This window comes from Saccostrea echinata, unplaced genomic scaffold (assembly GCF_033153115.1).
Source record: "Saccostrea echinata isolate AGI-Se365-2 ecotype Australia unplaced genomic scaffold, CSIRO_AGI_Sech_v1 ptg000054l, whole genome shotgun sequence".
NCBI classification, from domain to species: Eukaryota; Metazoa; Mollusca; class Bivalvia; order Ostreida; family Ostreidae; genus Saccostrea; species Saccostrea echinata.
In genome coordinates this window covers 20,094,182-20,115,451 of record NW_026889803.1, presented here as the reverse complement: position 1 = coordinate 20,115,451, position 21,270 = coordinate 20,094,182, and positions in this window count along the sequence as shown.

Sequence of the window (21,270 nt, the reverse complement as noted above, 5' to 3'; positions counted from 1 at the left end):
ATACAAAATACTATAGTATACATTGATTGTATTTCTTCTCAGGTTGTTTTCTCATTACAAAGGATAAAATTAATAGGACTTAAAAAAGAACCTTTCAAATTCAACATCTAGATTAACAAAATAAAAATGATAAACTACATGCAAACAATAATCAATTATTTTCTATATATCTTGTCTAACCAATATGCACTTCCCAACTTAATTGGTAAGTGAAAATAAATGTACATTACAATATGTGATACTTGTATCCATGTTTAAATTTTGGATGAAGTCTATTTGCGCTTGCTTCCTGTTTTCGAATATTTCTTTGCATTCTGTATTTTTAAAAGGAATCTTCCAAATATCAGCTCAAATCTCTCGCAATTTTTGACATTTTCTCTACATACATTGACTCCTTGACCGGAAGTATACAGATATATAAAAAGTCAGAGAGTGCGCGGGTGAAAATTCCCTTGTGCTTAAAAATGGCATTCACGAGGCTCAACGATTTACTGTCCAACCTAACTATGCGCAAACATTTTAACGATCGTGTTTGATCCTACCAACAAATCGTAAAACAGATTATTACAATAAACACCAGTTAATGATCGCTCAGATCGACAACTATCATGTTAGAAGTAGTTCTTCAATGGATTGGACCATCTCTGTTCGATTCATTTGACGGTTAGACACATATAATCCTATACTATGATGTCTTTATCCTCCCACCACCTATAACGACTGAATGGACCCTCGTTATGCAAATTAGTATCAGGGCTTCAGAATGGCATTGTTCCACATTTCTGTCAGTTTTGTTATCTTTTTATCTTTTTGGTGTAATGACTAATTCATAATTCTTTTATTTTCAACAAATGGTAATTTTGTAACGATTCACAGATAATCTCTCTTTCTTCCAAACTGGTATTACCGTATATGTCTTTTATCATAGGCCTTTTTCTCAAACGTGACTAATTAAAAAAAACGAAATACAAATTTACATGTATCTCTCTCTCTTTTTTTTTTTAATTATTTTGACTTAAAATCGTAAGTATTGTTCGCAATGGTAAAATTGGAGATATAGTAGATACGTATGTAGAATTATTTAGCTAGTAAGTTTTTTTTATGTTGTAGGGATATATCTTTTTCGCTTTGGTAGATTTTATTTTTGGAAATTAAAACATCAATTGCAAAATGATTTCATTCGAAAAGAAACTTAAAGAAATGACAATATGACAATTTTATTAAAACATTGATAAATAATCCCCTTAAGAATTGACGACATCTTAAAACAATCTGATGCAAGCATCAAGCATGCATTTAAATCTAGTTCATCAGCTTTGACAATTTAAGAAAATGTTACACCAGAGGCCAATACGATATGCATGTTTCGTGAACTCTGGCCATATTGTGTACTCGTGGTTCGTAAGATTATCTCTGCATCGTTTTATATGCCCCCCTAACTTAGAGAGCTTGCTTTGCGTGTTCCGCGGTAGCACTAGCATGCCTGACCCTCATCCTCACGGAATTACTACAGCTAGGTTTCCTCTTCCTAAGCGAATTTGCAGTAACCTGAAGTGACGGCAATAAAATGATTTTGTGGATAATTATTCAATCATCGATTTCCCCCGTGTGTCATTCACAAACACTGGAGCCTATAAAAGTTAACAAGAATCCCTCCATAAATTACCCTCGTTTCGGGGATTATTTTTCGAGAGTGATAACGGGTGGATCCATAGTTGCTCTTAACTTCTCTATAAATGAACAACATATTAAAAAGACTTGTAAAGTGATATGAACAGTAACTAAATTTACCAAAATATTGATTGATTGATTGATTGATTATGTAATAGAAATCTTCCGTCTTTTTTGTACTGCGCTTGAGTTATGGATACATGAAGCTCTGTGCATTTCCAGTTTGAAAAAAAAATCGTTATTGATGAAGATATCGTGTATATTTTGATATAATGAACTAATAACGACCGGCAGTGGTAGGTCTCTATATTTCAAAAGAAGAGAAAATGGTGTTTATCTATTAAAGAAGTACATTTCCTGCAGAAAACGAGCTGAAATATAAAACTTATTCGCATTAATTGGGATTAGGTGCAGACACTGCGACTAAAAGACAAATTACTTCCGTCATAATATTGCTGAAAAATCCACTGTATAATTAATTTGTACCATAACTGTCCCTGAAATTTGTCTTCTTTTGATAGTACTCACGTGTAATTCCCGTGAGAAAAGTTTTTGAGACAATCCCTTGGTGATTTATGTACTGTAGTAACTATGTGTGTCAAATAAATGGGTATTGTCAATCTAAATTAATATTTAAAATTTCTGTTATATTCAATAAGAATATTATACGTCGTGTGTATAATGTCGGTTTCTTTACCAGACGCTTGAGATTAGAATATGTAATTATATAAGTCAGTAATTTCTTTCTGACAAAGCAAAACAAATTTAACCCCCCCCCCCCAACCCCAAAAATGAAACGATATATGTACAGGTATCGTCCTGTTTACTTCTCCTGTGTAAATTTCAGTTATTGACTCATTTTTTTTAATTGTCAGAGAAATCCCTTAGGATTCGAGTTTTTTTTGTTAGGATTAATTTTGTTATTGATCAATTACATATTATTTCTGACAGAAATCATATTTTCCATTATTCACAAGTGAGATTTATAAAAATAAATTGACATTCATAAGGATATATTTCTATATTTCATTATGATCTGAGTTGTGTTTGATGAATAATTTATAAAACTACCACAGTACCTTCAACAAGAATAGCCCCAGCAAATGACGCATATGTCAAATTTCTTAAATTTGAAGAAATTGTAGACTTTCCATGATGAAAATTCTACACTCTCTGCAATAATCATCCTTATAAATCTGTACAACTTTTAATCACTTTATGAACATTATTATGTGGCTTTGAATGAAAAATTTAAACATATGCTGTTAAACTTATTCATTTTTCTTATATAAACATGACCTCAGTTTTATATTTTCATGATTTTTGAAAAAAAAAAGTATATTTGAATTATCTGTCCTTTATTTCTCTTTAAGATAGTGTAAAAGCAACGACAACTAAGTTCTGCTCCTTTAAAAATAAGTCTTAGATTTGTTTATTAAATAAATGAATATTGTTTTTAAAATTACCTGTCTGAATTTTATTTAATATTAATCATTTTGTAGAAAAATTCTGATTTTTTTTAAAAAATATATTTTAACATTTTTGCTTAAATATTTTGTCAGTGTTTTTCAAGGGGCCATCAGAAAATATCTGTGTATGATTACTATTAGCCATAATTTTAACAGTACATGTAATAAACCATCATATGAAGAGATAAGTCACAAAATCCATTTCTCTTATTAAATATTGATCTGTTTAACAAAAGAGTTTTTTCCACAAAAAAGAATGGCGAACACGATTGGAAAACAGAGGAAAACACACACAGTTTACGTCATCACTAGCGTTCTCTGGTTGTCTTTTGTTTATCGTAATTCGGCATATTGGAAATGAATTATTTCATTTCTCCTCCTCTCGAGGGAAAACTAAATTTCATCACTTGTCTACATTTATGTGATTATCCGGATATCTAAATTGTCTAATCGATAAACAACACATTAAGCATTCTATCAGATTAAAAGGAAACAAATAAATTTCTGTGTTACACTTACATTTTCCTTTTGTGACTCTCACAGCGTGAGTTAGAGAATCATTAGGAAGGGTTTTTCTTCGTCCTTTGTCGCCAGATAAATTCTTCCTCGGTTCTTTGATCATGTTTAATCGAAAATCAATGTCTTTTAAATTTCTTATTGAGAAGTATTATAAAAGATGGCACTTTCGTTAATTCCCCATAATTTATAAATAGAGATTGTTTTCTGTAAGTGGGGGTAAGGATTATTGGATAAAAGCAAAAAGAATACTTTTTACGGAAATGCTTTCTAACAATTTACACCATCAGTCTCAAAATACGGCTCCATAAATATATAAACATACATAAATAATAAATATGTATAAAAAAACAAACAAACAAACAGACATAAAAAGAATACATCTTAAAAGGTATAGACATTCTCATTGACTTTATCTTTTATACGTCTTCAAAAATCATGTTCTTCTGCCCTTTTTGTACAAAAGTATCTTTTTTATAATGAACATTTTCGTGTTTTATTCAACTTAATTAGAAATGTTAACTTTTGATTTATTTTCCGGCACTTAATCAGAATTGTGTTCGCATCGCATTGAAATGGATTTAAAGAAATCGCGCACTCTTTGCAAATAGAAATGAAAGTCTGAGAAGAAATTTCTTTATAATGGATTTGGAATATGATAAGGTCACGATGAAGGCATATATCCTCCCGAAACAATGAGGAACTGACATGCTGAATTTGTTACTGGCTCTGATGACTAATAGCTCGAACGTCCGACAGGAACAAGAGACGGAACTGTCGGCGGACAAATTGAATATCTGAATTGGGAACTACCCTGGGGCCTCATAATTCTAAATGAAAGATGACATTAGCAAGTCAACTTCGTCTCTATAAAAACTAAATCGTTGCATCTGTGCAAATATTGTTTTTCTAGCTGTAAACTTCTCCATCGGAGGGTTTCTGACAGTTATAATGATGTAAAGGAAGTTCCGAAAGTCATTGCTTCTATTTTTGAATTCTGTGTGTACTCTTAGTCACATGGGTCTTTTCTTTATATAAACTTTATTAGGAAGTGTTTGGGTTGGGATATAGACAACAAGTTCACTCAAGCGTACATACATGTAAAACAAATAATTTTATTTATTATAGTCATCCATTTGAACCCCATCCCAAAGATTTTACAAAGAACAATAGCTTAATGATAGTTTTGTATTAAACTTACCCAAATTTTTATATTCTAAAAATTGCTTTGACATTACAGAAACCTTTTCATTTCATTAAATATTTATGGACCGTTTTGATCCAAATATGAAACCGTGTTCAAAAGTTTTGGGTTTTTTTCATTTTGAAATACTTTGGAATTGGAGGACTAGCAACAGAATTTCCTAAACAAAGTATATTTTCCTTGTGATACCCCTAATTGTCCTCTAAATATCACTTATATTTCTTGATCCGATTCACAATACTGTCAAGTATTTCGAAACATTCATTGAAACATCCTACAGTACAAGAATTCATAGCAATTAAAATTGCTGCATATAGCTAAACAAATCTGCAATCAAAATTAAAACCAAAGAAAATCATTTCTTGTCATTTTGATTGCAGCCAATAATCATTCAATCTCATTCCAAGAGAAAAAAAATAATTCAAGAAGACCGTGGTAAAGAAGGAAGTTGTACATGATTTATTTATCAAAACATCTCAATGATCCTGATCAAAGGAAGTCATCTGAAATTAACATCCAGACGTTTGGAATCACGAGGACATCTTTGACACTTCAGGGTTTTGAGTTGCAGGCAAAGGGGAACGAGGAGCAAGGGATTGAATCGATCCACGTAATATTACCCGGTATACCTTAAATACTAGCAAGCTAATGAGAACTTAAGCGCTAGCTAATTATTTTTGTCACGGAAATTACTCTTCGTGTATCAAGATTATTCTAAGAGATGACTTGGGTATTATATCAACGTTACAATTCCTAGAATGGTTGACAGTTTACACCATAAGATGGCATTTATGAATGCGATTAAAGACGAGTGCATTGATACACTTAATTGTTGAGCATTTCTCCTGCCTATAGATGAAACACGTGTTGATGTCCTAGCATATGTCACCATATTCTCTCTGTAACTATATCATATATAGGTTGATTTCCATTAAAATTTAGAAGTGAATTAAAATATTGTTGAGGCAGTATACCATTATTTTCGGAGAACTAACTCTATAGAAAATTGCATCTGACTATAGTAGATTGCAACTTTATTATTTTTTTTATTAAATACATGTAGTATATGTAACAGTCTATCATTATCAATTAAAAATTTCACAAAAGTTTGGATTGTGGAATATTTGGATAAAAAAAAATGTTACTGTCCGAAAGAAAACCACTAGAGATAAAAATCTTATGACGAATAAATTAGGAGTGCATATTTATATTGTGAATTCCCCAAGAACGATGATTCAATTCTACAGTGCCAAATAAGTGATGAAATAGGGTACGTATTGGCAAGTATTGTCGATTTATGAAGAATTAACTGTCATAACACATTTGTGGTTTGTTTCATCAACTTTGCATCAAAGACTGGTCGGTATCAAATTCATACAAAAACATCATATATTGATTGTTTTGGGCTTCATACATGATTTTCCTTTCACGGATTATTCGGAAATTTGGGAAATATTCATGTAGATGTGGACGAAATGAGACTACCCTCTTGAGGGAAGCCGTTTAGAAGCTGACTTTTCTGCGTTCCATCAGTCACACAACAATTGAATAATCGTACCTTAAACTAGAGCCTGGCTATTTTCAAGAATATTTTGCATATGGATGTTGAAAAGTGCATGACGAGTTTCGGAGACAGGAAAGATGACTAATATCGGTTCCCTATGTTTATATTATAAGACACGGATGATTAAATATAAAATTTATAACAATGCTATTGATTACAAAACATACTTTCGACAATTGCTTTTGTTGCTTTTTGCTTTGTTTTTATTCAAAGTTGAAGCAAAATCTCATTATTGCTAAATATTTAAACAATGATTTACGAGAAAATTGGAGAAAAAGTGGTACTCAGGTTTTTGAAAGTACAAACAGATGCAGCGACTGAATCTCTACAAGTGAATCATTGTTTTGTGTTGATACATGTAAATCGTCTGCTCGTATTTCTTTTACTGGTTTTAGTCAAAATTAAAATTGTTTATCCGTAATGATTAAAAAAAAATTATTTCTGTGATATTTAGATTTACATTAAAGTCTTCCTTTGGCCGTCCTGCTTTTCCGCGATTTTATTTTCGCAACCTGTCTGCTTTTCCGCGATTGGTTTTTAGTATTATATAAATATTGCATGTAGTTGAGTGTAACATTGAAAATTTTCACCCCAAGAAAACCATTGTCAACCGAGGCGCAGCATGCATATATTACATGCATTATTTATTATATTATACTGAATGTTTTATACAAATACATACCAGCGAACCTTGCGCGCATATTTTTCTGCGCAGTCACTATTTTTGGAATATCACCCGTCGTCAAGCAATGTTGACTGTTGCTACGCTGGAGGGCGTGGCTTCATCATTCGGCGGGTAACAGTGTTTTTTAACGAATGTTTCTCAACGGATCAGATTCAACTAATTAACATGAAAGTATGATATAATAAATTATGTGTTGTCTCCTTTTTTGGATACCTCCTTTCCGCGATTTTTGAATGGTCACAGTTAGCGTTTAGCATCAAACGGTTGCCGGTATTTACCTGTATTTCCCGTTTACGTTCTACTCCGTAGAGAGTACTAATCCACAGTGGGATAAAAACTGGACGAATTTTCGCATTTGTTTTTGGAAATTGTTCATATAAAAACAAATCGTGGTAACAAATTTATTATACACGATGGACTTACGTATAGAAAGGTCAATGTTTTAAGGAATGGCAATGTTTTACCGATGCAGCATAGGTATAATATGCAAAGCCACAATTAGAATCCAGAAACAACAGAAATTGCCGTGGTAATCAGGGGCAACAGGTTTTTACCTAACTGAGGAGGTAAATGTTAAAATAAGTCGCGGAAAAGCAAAAACTATAATCGCGTAAAAGCAGGATTTTTTTCGCGAAAAAGCAGTGTCGAATAGCGGAAAAGTGGAACATTTTAACTGCTCTTGATTTACCGGTATATGTGGTTTTCATTAAAATGAACGATACTTAATGCATCTACAGGTACATATACATAAACATGTAGTATATCATCTGCAAAGGTATGGACCTTGGTACTGTCTAATCATACAACATGCATTGTTTGATGATCACATTCAGTACATTATTATGCCAGACACAAAATTCTCCTTATTTCAAACATCATTATCATAAACAAAGTTTCTGAATATTTATAGTTTAATTCAAATGCTTCCTTGCAAAAAGCAAATATCATATATTTTTTTCGGATGGAAGGTAAAACAAGGTCATGGACCCAGCCCCATCTCCGAGGAAACACCGGTCTAAATTGTGTGTAAACCAAAAACCGAAGTTGCCTTTTTAGCAAAGGAATAGCCTGAGACTACGGGAATGAAATGGCATTATCTAAGGATAGTGATTTATAGGTACCATAACCAGTGTGATTTAGTGACCGGGTTTTCTCAAACTTGAGTTCCAATTTTTTTTTTCATTTTCTAAGAGACACGAGATTTGCAAAGAGTCTTTTTGAAATTAAATAAAATTAGGGAAAGAGAGTTTTAGAAAACCAGTTACTGAAGAGCACTGGTTAGGGGACCTGTTTCTTTCATTACACAAACATGGATTCATGTGTTATGGTGAAATAAAAATGGTGCTGAATAAGTTGCCTATCCCGTTAGTATATACGTACCTAGTTTTATACGAGTGCCTCGATGAACTGTCGAAATGAAATATTTTACAAGGGAAAAGTTCAAAGAAAAATAAATCATAGGTATGAACTTGGAGACTAGACATTGAAAAACAGCCAGTTATAATCATCGTACATGTAGTATAAGCAGCCAATCAGAATCGTCCTACTAGGTGTTTCATAACATGTCATGAACACGAAAAAAGGACAACGGCGTGGGAATGCTTCAAATACAGTTGAAAATAAGAGAAATTACAATAAACATTTTGTGCGATCGGAGGGATTTGAACCAATCATAATTCGATTAACAGACCCACTAGACTACTGCACTATATGCATAACTCCTGTAAATAATGTTATTTTTCAGTTATCCTCTACGCTTTTTAGTTCTATTAAATATTTCAAATCCATTAATGTATTATGCTTCTATTTTATTAGAAGATTTACAAGTTGTTATCGCTAAGTGAAGAAGGAGTTTCCATTGAAGCGTAAGGGATAGTTTTATAGAATAGCAATCCTTAATTATTCTCTTATAAATTGTGGGGATAAACACCCAATACAGTGATTTCGTTCCTCACCGTTGGCGTCCAAATGCACTCCACCACTGATTGCCAGACCATATTCCAGAATCCTCAGTTATTAGAACGACTTCTATGCGAGCTTGACATATTTCACTGGTATCAACCGTATAATCTTACATTTCATTAAGACTAAAGTTTGTGACGACTCGCCATCATACCGTCATTAGCTCACACACTTCTAGAGAGTTTTGATGGAAAAATTTGATTATCAGGCTATAAGAAGCATAAGAACTCAAAATCTACGATCTTACTTCTCTCACCGGGAAATACGATGGCTTTTGTAATAAGGTGATACTGTGGGGAAAAGGGTGTTAAAAGCCTTCTATCCTGCCATACATAATTCAACCTTCCCTGAAGCCTCTAGTGGACGTATTTATGTATTTCAATATTTTTTTGTATCAAAACACAGACCGTCTTGTTCGTAAAGGAAAATTTATTCTTAAGTAGAAGGTAAGTCTCATTTGGCATACATGTATATGTATTATCATTTCATCAACTTTTTTTTCGACGAATTTCTTTTTTTCTGTTTGAATACTGCTTGGCTAGAACAATTAATAGCTGAATACTAATTTAAGATTTGTAAAAGAATATAAACTTACTAAAAGTGTAAAAGATCAGATATTGAGTATTTAAGAGTTAAATTATCATAATATGAATTAAAGAAATTGTGGTGAACTTTCCTACTTTACTTGCATCTTTGCAATGGTTGGTTAGAACAGTTTCTTGATGTAGATTAAATGGAAGTTTTTTATGCTTAATTCCTGGTCAAATTATTATTTTATGGGAGAAATATTGCGTCTGCACTTAACTTTTTTTTTTTAATTATATATATACTCGCAGAGTAATAATTATATGTTTGTCTACCAGCACGGGATCTTAATGGTACTTATTCTGCCATATTTGTGCTTATTCTGTTCTTTTCGACGACTCTGTTTCATACTGAAAATTAAATAAAATTAGGGAACGAGAGTTTGAGAAAACCAGTTACTAACGAGTACTGGTTAGGGGACATGTTTCTCTCATTATACAAACATGGATTTATGTGTTATGGTTAAATAAACATGGTGCTGAATAAGTTTCCCATCTCGTTAATATATGGTAAGTACCTAGTGAAATACCTCGATGATCTGTCGGAATGAAATATACATGGGAGAAGTTCAAAGATTAAAAAATTAATCGAAGATGTTTACAAATAAACACTGTAACATCATGTCATCAAAGGCATGAACTTGGAGAGTAGATATTAAAAGGCAGCCAATTAGAATCGTCGTACATGTAGGTATAAGCAGCCAATCAGAATCGTCTTAGGTGTTTATACTGACTAAATGACAACTTCCTCTTTTGAGGTAGTCATATTCCACAATCACCTGCATAGGGTGTTTATGTCTGCCAAATGATTCGACACTCAAGAGCATCTTCTGAGAACAATCTTTTTTTTCAATCTGAGGTAGGCTACTGACGAATAAGCTAACGTTACAGGGTTTTCAACTATCTCATTAACGTCAGCATATCGCAAATTCTATGGTCGTTATAATGACAATCACCTTGTTTGCAAATACAACCTATCGTTGGGTCGTACTTTGACTGTCGTTTCCTACCAATTGTTAGTCCATAATGATTGTTTTTATACCAATTTGACTACGAATTACCTTATCCATTTATCTGATCAAAACAGGGGACTCATTGCGGGTGTGATCAGTGGACAGGGAATGCTTACTCCTCCTAGACACATGATCCCACCTCTGGGGTTTCCAGGGGTCCTTGCTTTTTGCCCTGTCTTTAATGGAATTATTGGAATTACTGGAGTTAGTGGAATATGTCCTAGTTTCGCTTAGATTTACTTGCCCGCGTGGCGCAGTGGTTAGAACGTCTGTTCTAGAGTCGTAGAGTAAGGAGTTGATCCTTACGTCGCGGGTTCGAATCCCACTGTGGGACGTAGAGACCGGTCCTTCGGATAAGACAGTATAAACCGAGGTCCCGTGTCGCAGTAGGTGCTGGCACGAAAAAGATCCCTCACTGCTCAATGGCCCTAAGTACCGAGTATAAGTCAAAATTTGTAGCCCTCCACCCAAGTGGTGGCCTCTCCATATATGAGTGAAAAATTCTCGAGAGGGACGTTTATTAACAAACAAACAACGAAACTTTAATTTACTTTGAGTCAGATTGAACATAGTGAATTGCAGCTAGGGAAAATGCTCTGCAAAAAAGATCATTACTGCTTCAGCTTGTATGGTCAAATTCACTATATTTTATTTACCAAAATAGGTTTAAATTCCATTTGTGATGTGAAAAAAGGAAATGTGCGATTCTTGAGATAGAAATAGAAATAATTATATAATCCAAGTATATTATTAACAGAGAAAATTCAAGATAAGCACATGTTTTATTATGACATAAATTCCTGCACGAGACTCTTATGACCATGGATATTTGATAACTAAATCTTGAATTAAAATTAACTAAATTGAGGTTGAACCCTAAGCTTGAAAGAAAACCAATATTTTTACAGCTCGAATTATCTCGACAGTTCATTCAACCAAAAATATCAAAAAGAGTAATTGTTTATAGTCTTAACCCCCCCCCCCCCAAAAAAAAAAAAATCCGTAAACAAGTGTTGTAAGGTGTGAGCCATAGATTTATTCTTGTTCAAGATAATTTCAACATTCCTGATTTCTTACATAATTATACTTGTTTCTGGAGGTGAATAAACTTTTTCGCTGATATTGGTTTCAGGAGAAAATGGCTATATAGAAGTTAAGGCATTATGAGGTTTGTCTCAGATCTTACATTATTATTTAGTTTGAAAGATTAAAACTGAATGCTGAAAATGTACGTCATGTATAAGTATTAGGTTATTACCTTTGTCAGACTATTAATAGTATTGTTATATTTGGGAGTGAGGGAGTACCTGCAGATCACATTCGTCTTAAAAATGGCACATGATCAGGATGTGATGACAATTAACTCTTGCTACGTGTGCTTGGCCTCGTCTTATTTTCTTACCAAGTCTACATCTGGAATCTATAACAGACCATTTGTAGCCTTCGGATTTCCCTTGGGCACACTTTACCGGTTTCTTTATTAAGTTACCTCAGAAATTTCCTGCAACCGACACTGTTTTGGGCCTGCTGGTTCAATGAGCTTTCTCACGAGTTGGGGGATATTTGAACAATCTTTGACAGAGAAACTGAGTGAAACAATTCGGTACAATCAATAGAAATTATATCTGTTGTTGAATGAGGAAACTAAAATAGAAAGACTTGTTTCAAGAAACATGTTCTTAACTAATTCAATTTGTTTCAATTACACAAGTTTCTTTTTAATTGGTACATGTCAGATGATTGTAAGAAATCTGTTAAAGGTTCGACCAAGCTGGGATGCAATCAAATACTCAGTAATTAGTTTTCTTCATAGACATAAAAGGTTTTAAGGTTTTAATTAAAGTGTTTCCTATGTTAGACTTTTTCTAATTACTTTTAACTTGGACTATTTCTCAAAGCTAAATAGTGTTAAATGGTGTTTACTAAGTAAATTGGTCTGGCATCTGACACTAGATCTACATGTAGGCATTCAATAGACGACTTTCACATTTACAAAAGTTATTTCCCTTTGCGGGGTCAATCTGGAGTCAACCGCCATAAGGTACTACATTACAAACTTTATGGGGCATTGTCTTACATATGAAATCTGTATGAATATGTTCATCGTTTTTTATGTTGCCCATGCTATGGCAATACAGGAATGGATCAAAATTTTCCGATGGCATTTGAAGGTTGAAAATATTTACAGATAGGTTACAAAGGATATAAGGAGAAAAATGAGTGTTACTCCGACCACGGGAGATAACTCTATAGAATGTGAAATTGGTCTATTGTTAGGAAATACTTGTATGTTAAGATATTGGGTATTTAAACCAATAAATGTGGATCCAGAAATTCCGGGAAGGGAGAGGGGAGTTCAGGAGCGCCAAATTCAAACTTCAATATTTACACGTTTCTTTTGTGTGGGTGTGTGTGTGTGTGTGGGGGGGGGGGGGGGCTGTACGTGACATGAACACTGGTAATATTATATTAAAGTCAAAGTACATGTCTGTTGAGTCCCCCTAGAATGAGGCTATATAGTAAATGAATAAAGGAACAATAAATAAAGTTTTAGAAAAATATTTTGATAAAGTTAAACACTTGTTGAATAATCAATATACTTACCCTGGGATTGAATTTTGTTTACAAAGAAGAATACAAATAATACACAAGTAAATCAAAAAGAAACTAAACAAAAAGGAGGACAGCCAACCCAACAAGACGTCCAATTAAAATAATGATCAGAAACTAAACGTTAACTTTATTCTAATTTGATAATAAAGATAGAAGCAGCCAATAAGACGTTTTGTAACAAAACACTTTTGAAAACAAAAGATAATTAACTTTTTTCCGGTTTCTTAAAATAAACAAGAAACTTGATATTTCTTTCAGTTGTCGCTCGGGAAATGTATTATGTAAAACTTTTCTAGTCATACAAAAGCATATGTATGTTACCTTAATGTTTTAAGGCAGATCAATGTCATCTCTGCAAATATGTGGCAGCTTCACGGAGACAGCTAGCCGAGCATGTGATTGAACACATCTCGACCTTTACAGAATATAAATTTCTAGAAAGAGATTTTTTTTATGAAGAAAAAGCTGAATGAAGCTAGGAAACCCAGAAACATGGGATAATTAGACCCACTTCTGTTGTCATTTTGAGAAGACTTCGTCCTTGAAAAAAAAGCTGATATGCATCCACCACTCCCATGCTTTTGAAATCGACTCACAATTCTCACTAGATTGGCCTAAACAGGTTAATGTTCACTTTGAACTTTCATTGAAAGTATCGTATTGAATTCGAGAGGAAGTAATTTTCATAACTGATTAGTGTAATGAAACATTCATGATGTGCTTACATTAGGCCTACTATAATTTTATATATTGATATGCTCATGTTTCCGTAAATACAGTACTGTTTTTATTCAAATTTAAGAAGCAAATTAGATGCAAATAACAAAAAAAATGTTAAATTGTCATAATTTTTTTCAATAAAGCTATTGTAGTAGAGAATAAACAAACTATGAGTGTCTGTTACGACATCCACAAACTGGATATTAAATTTTGATTTAATTTAATTGGCGAATATCGTAACTTCATTGTGACTGTGCAACGGCCAAATTTAGCCCTTAATATGTACATATTATCTCTTACTCATGTCACATTCTCAGGCAATCAAACGTTACCTTCCATTCAGAAGATGTACATTTATTTCAGTTTTAAGGGGAAAAAAATCATCAGGACAGAAAAATGTTTTAATCTAATGATTTTAAAACTGGTGTAAAATAAGGAATCCTGCTTTGCAAAACCTTTTGAATGGTTTCTAAAACGACTTTATAACAAATATGTCAATTTTACAGCACGCCTGTCCAACCAAATACAAAACATTTATCTGTTTCGCCTCATAATCCCATCAACCTTAATAAAAGATCATTAATAACTATTTTTATAAGGTAAAGAAAAATATTGAAATTGTCCAAATTGACCTGCAAATATTGAAAGACATCAAATTATCACTAGTCCCATTGATCGGACACCTAGAAATGCTTAAATTCGTGCGCCTTCATTAACGCACCTGAACCCTGAAAAGCCTCTACCCCGACGTATGACCATCTTTTGTGAAGATATGGATTTTCCTACCATAAGCTTCGTTTTCATTGTCTCGCTAAATATTGACACAACCATCCACCTCTCAAATATCCCGTAATTAGAGGTTTTGTATCATTGGAAATCCTTTGAGATCAAGATGCAGCATAGAGCGCAACAAAAATGTCTACTTGTACCTGTGTGGGAACTTGATGCAGCCATTGATTTACAGTTCTATGAGTTATGTACATCATATATTGGGGCAACCTCTGTAATATTAATATTTCATAAAAACCAACTAATTCGTTTCTTTAAAGATACACATTAAAGTATGACAGATGTGGATGGTACTTGATTTTAATGCACTTTATTCGTAGTTTTGAAACCGTCACGGTAGCTCAGTCGGTATAGAGCGCTTGCACCATGATCGGAAGGTCGTGAGTTCGAATCTCTGCCCCAACTGACCTAAGTCGATAAAAAAAAATAGGTAGCAACTGTTCCTTCGCCAAGCGCTCGGCACTTTGAAGTGAAAGTTGCGGGTCCTTCGGATGAGACCTTAAAAACCGAGGCAGGTGTTGGCACGATAAAGATCCCTCACTGCTCAATGGCCCTAAGTGCCGAGTAAAGGTCTAAATTTGAAGCCCTTCACCGGTACGTATATGGTGACGTAAAACAACATACAATCAATCAATCAATCGTAGTTTTGAGTTTTCTTTGGTTGGTGCATCCTCGCAAGCCAGGGGTCCTGAGTCAGCACGTTGCCGTTGGACCCCTGGCATATTTCATTCAATATTCGTGGGCTTGCTTCTCTTATTGAGAAGCACCAATCAAATTAAAGCTTTCATAAATAGTTAGATAAGGATTCAGTTGACACCTCAAATGGTTACAAGTTGTTTATCATAGAATGGCTTAATGTGATTGGTTGAGAGATAAGAAAAACAATTAAGATTTGTAATTTTTCCGAAAGACGTCGCTACAGTCAGCCCACAAATATTGAATGAAATATGCCAGGGATCCAACGACAACGTGTTGACTCAGGACCCCTGGCTTGCGAGGATGTGGTTGGTGAAATCTTTAATATTCCGTATATTTTCAGCTGAAGTTATGAAGTTAATTTAATTTAATCAGTATTTTATTATGTAAAGTTAGTTTACATAATTGGATTGGACATCAGGCATGGCTTATATATGTCCTCTCCAAGAAGGTCAAGGTTACAAATGTTAAGAATTGACAATGATTTACAATCATGATGAAATAATTCATAATAAGTTACATTAATTTCTTTTGTTAACTAGAAATGGGAAAAAAGGAGAGATAAATTAATAAATTCACAAGAGTTATTACTTAGCATGTATATTCACTATATAATATAATGGAAAAAAAAATAAAAGAGTGCAAACAAACAACAAAGTAGAATAAGTAAACAAATGAAGTGCAAAAGACAAATATGCAAGGGAAAAAAGCAAAGAAAATAATATTAATAATAATAAATAAATAAATCTGGAACAAGCAAAAACACTGGATAATAATAATTAAAAAAAAAAGAAAAAAAGAATGAAAGTGCAAAAGACAAATATCCAAGAAAAAAATACAATATATATACATGGAAATGCTGAAGTTATGAAGTTCAACAAGAATTCCTTTTATAGAAAGATCAGGAAATGCATTTTTAGATTTCTTGGTGTTAACATGTATGTAATTGCACATAATGCACAGAACAGTCAATTACCTAATAAACGAATAAACTAATGTACTAGTTAGACTTACTCGACTTACACCAATGAACGAGTAAACACTTGCGTAGCGCGCCCTCTGTTAGAGATTGGTTTCGGAAGAAAATGAAATTCTTACGCACATGGAGAATGCGAATTTTATTCACCACGTAACTCTATTTAATATGAATATTTGCTTATCAAAGTAAATGCATAAAAAAACTTTTGTACTTCATTTGTTATGATGAATTTACATGAATTTGTCCGTACATAGTAAACAAAATAGTTCGTTGCGTAATGTATGTACATTTGCCGGATACGTCACATGGAAACAACGGTGATTGGCCGAAGCCGATCATGTACGTTTTACCTTCAGTAAGTGTATAATTATACAAAAAGTTAGAGACATGGTGCATTTTGATTCAATGCTTAAGAAATGTAATTTCAAAAAATTACGTAGTTCCAAACTAATGGTATATTATTATATGTTTACTGTGCAGCGAATTATCAGAATTAAACTATAAAATATGTTTATATAATTTTACCGGGAAAAAAAATTCCTATACACCATTTATCGTTAGCTTGACCAAGTTTTATTTCCCTTATCCCATTCCAGGTGATTCTTTTTATCGTCAGGGTTTTAGACATGTACTTATAAATCGATATTTAACATGTTCTGAGTTGATTAATCAAATCGTGTTTGGTTATTGTAAATCGTTTACTTTTTCAATTTGAAATTTCTCTATAAATTGTTTGTTTTTAAATGGAAATTAAGTACATTTTTATATTGCATCTGAAATATTTGAGAATTGAAACATTCTTTTTAAAAAATGACCAACATTCTAAAGTAAAAGTTATATAATTTTTCAAAAGCATTTTCATGATACGTGCATGTATTTCTTATTTATATTTATATTTCAGGATAGATATACCACATGCTGGTCATAGCGACTCGAGATCAAAGACGAGTACTAATATATAGAGAACAATACTCTCGTCTATAACTTAACGATATCTTTGGGGACTATATTAAGTGTAATATGCTATTATATTTACCTCTTAAAGCATACGAAGCCGAGGTGTATCGTGGTAAATGCACTCATGTACTCACGGCGGATTGTTTTTGCTAGACTAATAATTGTCCTCTAGGACTAGAACTAAATTATTAATGTTTACCACACTAGTGACTTACGATAAAAATCAATAGGAATTCTATATAACAACGTCCCTCTAAATGCCATTCATAAGATTTTCTGGTTTCTATATTTTTTTTTATCAAATCAAGAAAAGTTCTACAAACTTTAATTATTCAGATGTATTTTCTCCCGAGGGAAGCCCATTATCATCACATAAGCCATTTGTTTCTCAAGAATGTGAGCTTTGGTTTTCATATAATTGACTTCTCTTAACTTTTTCAACTCATTGGAAATTTTTGTCATTTGCAAATACCGCTACTGAAACAGATTGCAATCAAATCTTACATAGTTAGAAATTGCTTGAGATTCATTTTGTTATAGAGATAAAAGAAAATGTAATCATTACTTTCCATCTATGACATCTCTTTATTTCCAATGTACAGTTCAAATCTTTTGAAGCGCTGTTCTAACGCTTGTGCGGGAATTATGTCTAGAAATATTTCCTAGTACAGTCTAGACCTATTGTAAATTTTAAATTCACTAGGTAGAGGAAGACATAAAATTCACAAAAAGATAACTTGATTCACCATGCTTCGAACAAATTGATTGGATAAATTATTGCATCCTTTTTTTTTTCATTAATTTGGATTTACAGAAAAAAAAAACGTTAATGTTCATTAAGATTAACATATACATTTTTCCTAAATCAATTTAATCAAATATCACTAAAGCTGACGAGATATATTCAAAGCTCAAACATGTAATAAGATTTATATTTCATATTTAGTCGATTTCCCGAGAACTTTTATTTGATGACCAAGTTCTCATGATCTCAACCAATTGAAAATGCCTTGCACTACGAGCCATACAGAATGATATTCATCTACTCGTAAAAAAATTCCATGTCCATGGATTTGCATGTTCTTCAAAGTTACTGAATCTCGGTCACTCGCTTTAAAACCCATTGATTTATTTTAAAGACGAGTTATAAAAACTAAAGTATTTGAAATCTGTCAACGAAGAAAAATGATTAATATCATGTACCCTTAACTATAAAATGGATATCGCATAGAAACAAAGATAATTGAATGAGCATCTTCAAATATGGAGTCACTTCATTCAAAGTAACTTTACGAACGTTTGATTTTAGGGAGGAAAAATGTTTATCTTGATAATCGTTGATCGTCTTTATGTGGGCATATCGATCACAATTGATGCTATTTTATAGTTGTGTTATATAAATTTATTTCCGCCGCAGCATGCCATGAAAAATCAAAGATCAATTTTTATTCAATTTGTACCCCCCTGAGGCAATATTTTGTTTGTAAGGGAGATACAATTCACACGTTGCCGTTTCTATATTTGCATAGCACAGTGTAATGCTGCTCTGTATGGTTTGAAAAATATGACATGTTTCTCCATTTCGATGCATAATCTTCGTTAAAGCGTTAGGAGGAGTCACGAAAAGTCTTCCGGTAACTGTTACCATGGAATCACACACACCTTAAATGAGCTTTAGTCAAAGACAGGTTGATCGGTATACTTCTGAAACTGTGTGCATCTGTAGTTACTCTTCAAACGATGAAAAAAAGTTTCCATTTCTTTTTCTCGTGTTACTTCGTCAAAATAGCATTCAACATCACGTTTTAATCGAGGAAAAACTGCAAATTTGAAATCCCTATGCATGTCTTCATGTTTTTTCCCCTTCAGAATGGTTTCGTTTTGCAAACAAGTGATTTTGCGATATGAAATATCTTTAGCAAGAAAATTTTTTCGATGAGAACTTTTGCTCTAAAATCGGCGCAACGAAAAATTAGTTGGCATTCAATTAAATTATGAAGCCTTAACCAAAAACTCGAATTTCCACTTTAGGTTAAAAAGCCTAGTACTCTTGTTATATGTTGAATAAGAATCAGTAATATAAACCGACAGCAGACTTTCATCAAATTACTGGTCTTCACGAGGAACTCATTGGTTCCCTTGGCCATTGTAGTGAAAACTTTTGTCAGTCTAAATTCTTTTTCCTGTATTCGTGCAAAAAGAAAATGCATTGCATTTTGCGACCTTAAGTTAACCTTCCAGTCTTGAAATTATTACCGTATGAGTTTGTTTTCTGATATCCGAGTTTTCTTTTAGAATAGGAGTACAGTAATATTAAAAACCTGTCTTAATTAACCCGAGAAATCAAAACTGTTAAATCATCTTTAAGATTTCCCACGTTTTTGACAGATTTTGCCGCAAACTATGGTTTGCGTTAATTGTTTATGATTAGAGACGAGGAAAAAGAGAAGTCATGGTAACAATTTGACGCCGTTGGGGAATAAATAAAAAAAAAATCAAATATTTTTTTTTAATCTAAAATCAAATATTTTTTTTTAAATCTAAAAACTTGTCCACAAATTAAGCATTCACTCGACAAAGTGTTGGATCGCATCAAATATATATGTTGCTAAAAAGTTATCAATTAAAAAAACTACAATTGATTGCTCAGGAAAAACTGTTTATCTAACATAGAAGGAAACGGAATTTTGTTTTTTATGCCAACAATTCTTAAAAGAAATCTATACGTAAAATTATATAATGCCATCAAACTGTAATGATTATTGAAGACTTGTGTCTCAAAGTGTGTTTGCATTAAACGAAAATATTGAACATATATGAAACATTGTCTATAATCCAATAATGTTTTTCTCATTACACAGTGATATTCAAATTTCAAAGTGTATGCTCGATTTTTTAAGAAAATCACTGACTCGATCAAATGGAAGGTAATTAATATTTTTAAGATCTGATGACACGTTCCTCAAATATCTGTTTTGTTCCTCTTCGTAATATGTAAAAAAAAATATTCATAATATTAACATTATCTTGTGATTTCTAATTAAAACTGTTTTCAAAATGTCTTAGAAAATAAATACAACAAAAATTGTGATATTGACGATTCAAGTGATTTCAAAAAGGATTATATAGGAAACACAACCCTCTGGTATCTTGTACAAATGCCTGGTAAGGTACCTCAATTTTTTGTGAGGAAACTTAAAGTAGCAATACTTCAGTGACAAATTCTTCAGAAAAATTATATATTTTTTGAGGAACGTCTCGTTGACCTTAAAAGCAAAACCTCAAATTATGAAACATCTATTTTTAAAAATGAACTTTATCAGTTAAAAAAAATCTTCCAAAAATTACAATAAGTGATATAGGAAAAAAAATGACTCGTACATAAAATAATTTCTGAAGCTACCATGGTTCTCGGTATTGATTAGCATATTCATGTAATATACTCCAGACAGAGAAATTTCGAGTTAAACCTTGTTTAATTGCCTCCTAAGCTACAATAAAATATTAAATAAATTACTGTAGTAGAACATAGATTCAGAAAATTTTCTTACTATGATGAAATCTATTACTTTTCTCCAGTGTGACTTCAGTTTAACTTAATGCTTACTCCCTGACCGTCTGTCTGCCACCTATTCTTACGTTCAAAACATTTGTTGGGACCTAGATGAGAAACATTATTGTTTCACAACGTTTTTCATAATAGTATTTTCACTCTTTCTACATCTTGTAGACTTTTTCCTTTTAATTTATTTAATTTTTAGTTTTGTTTTATTCATGACAGTTAATTTCTTCAGTGAAAATAGATGCTTAACCACAATTCTTCATCTTTATTCAAATTTCTCATAGGG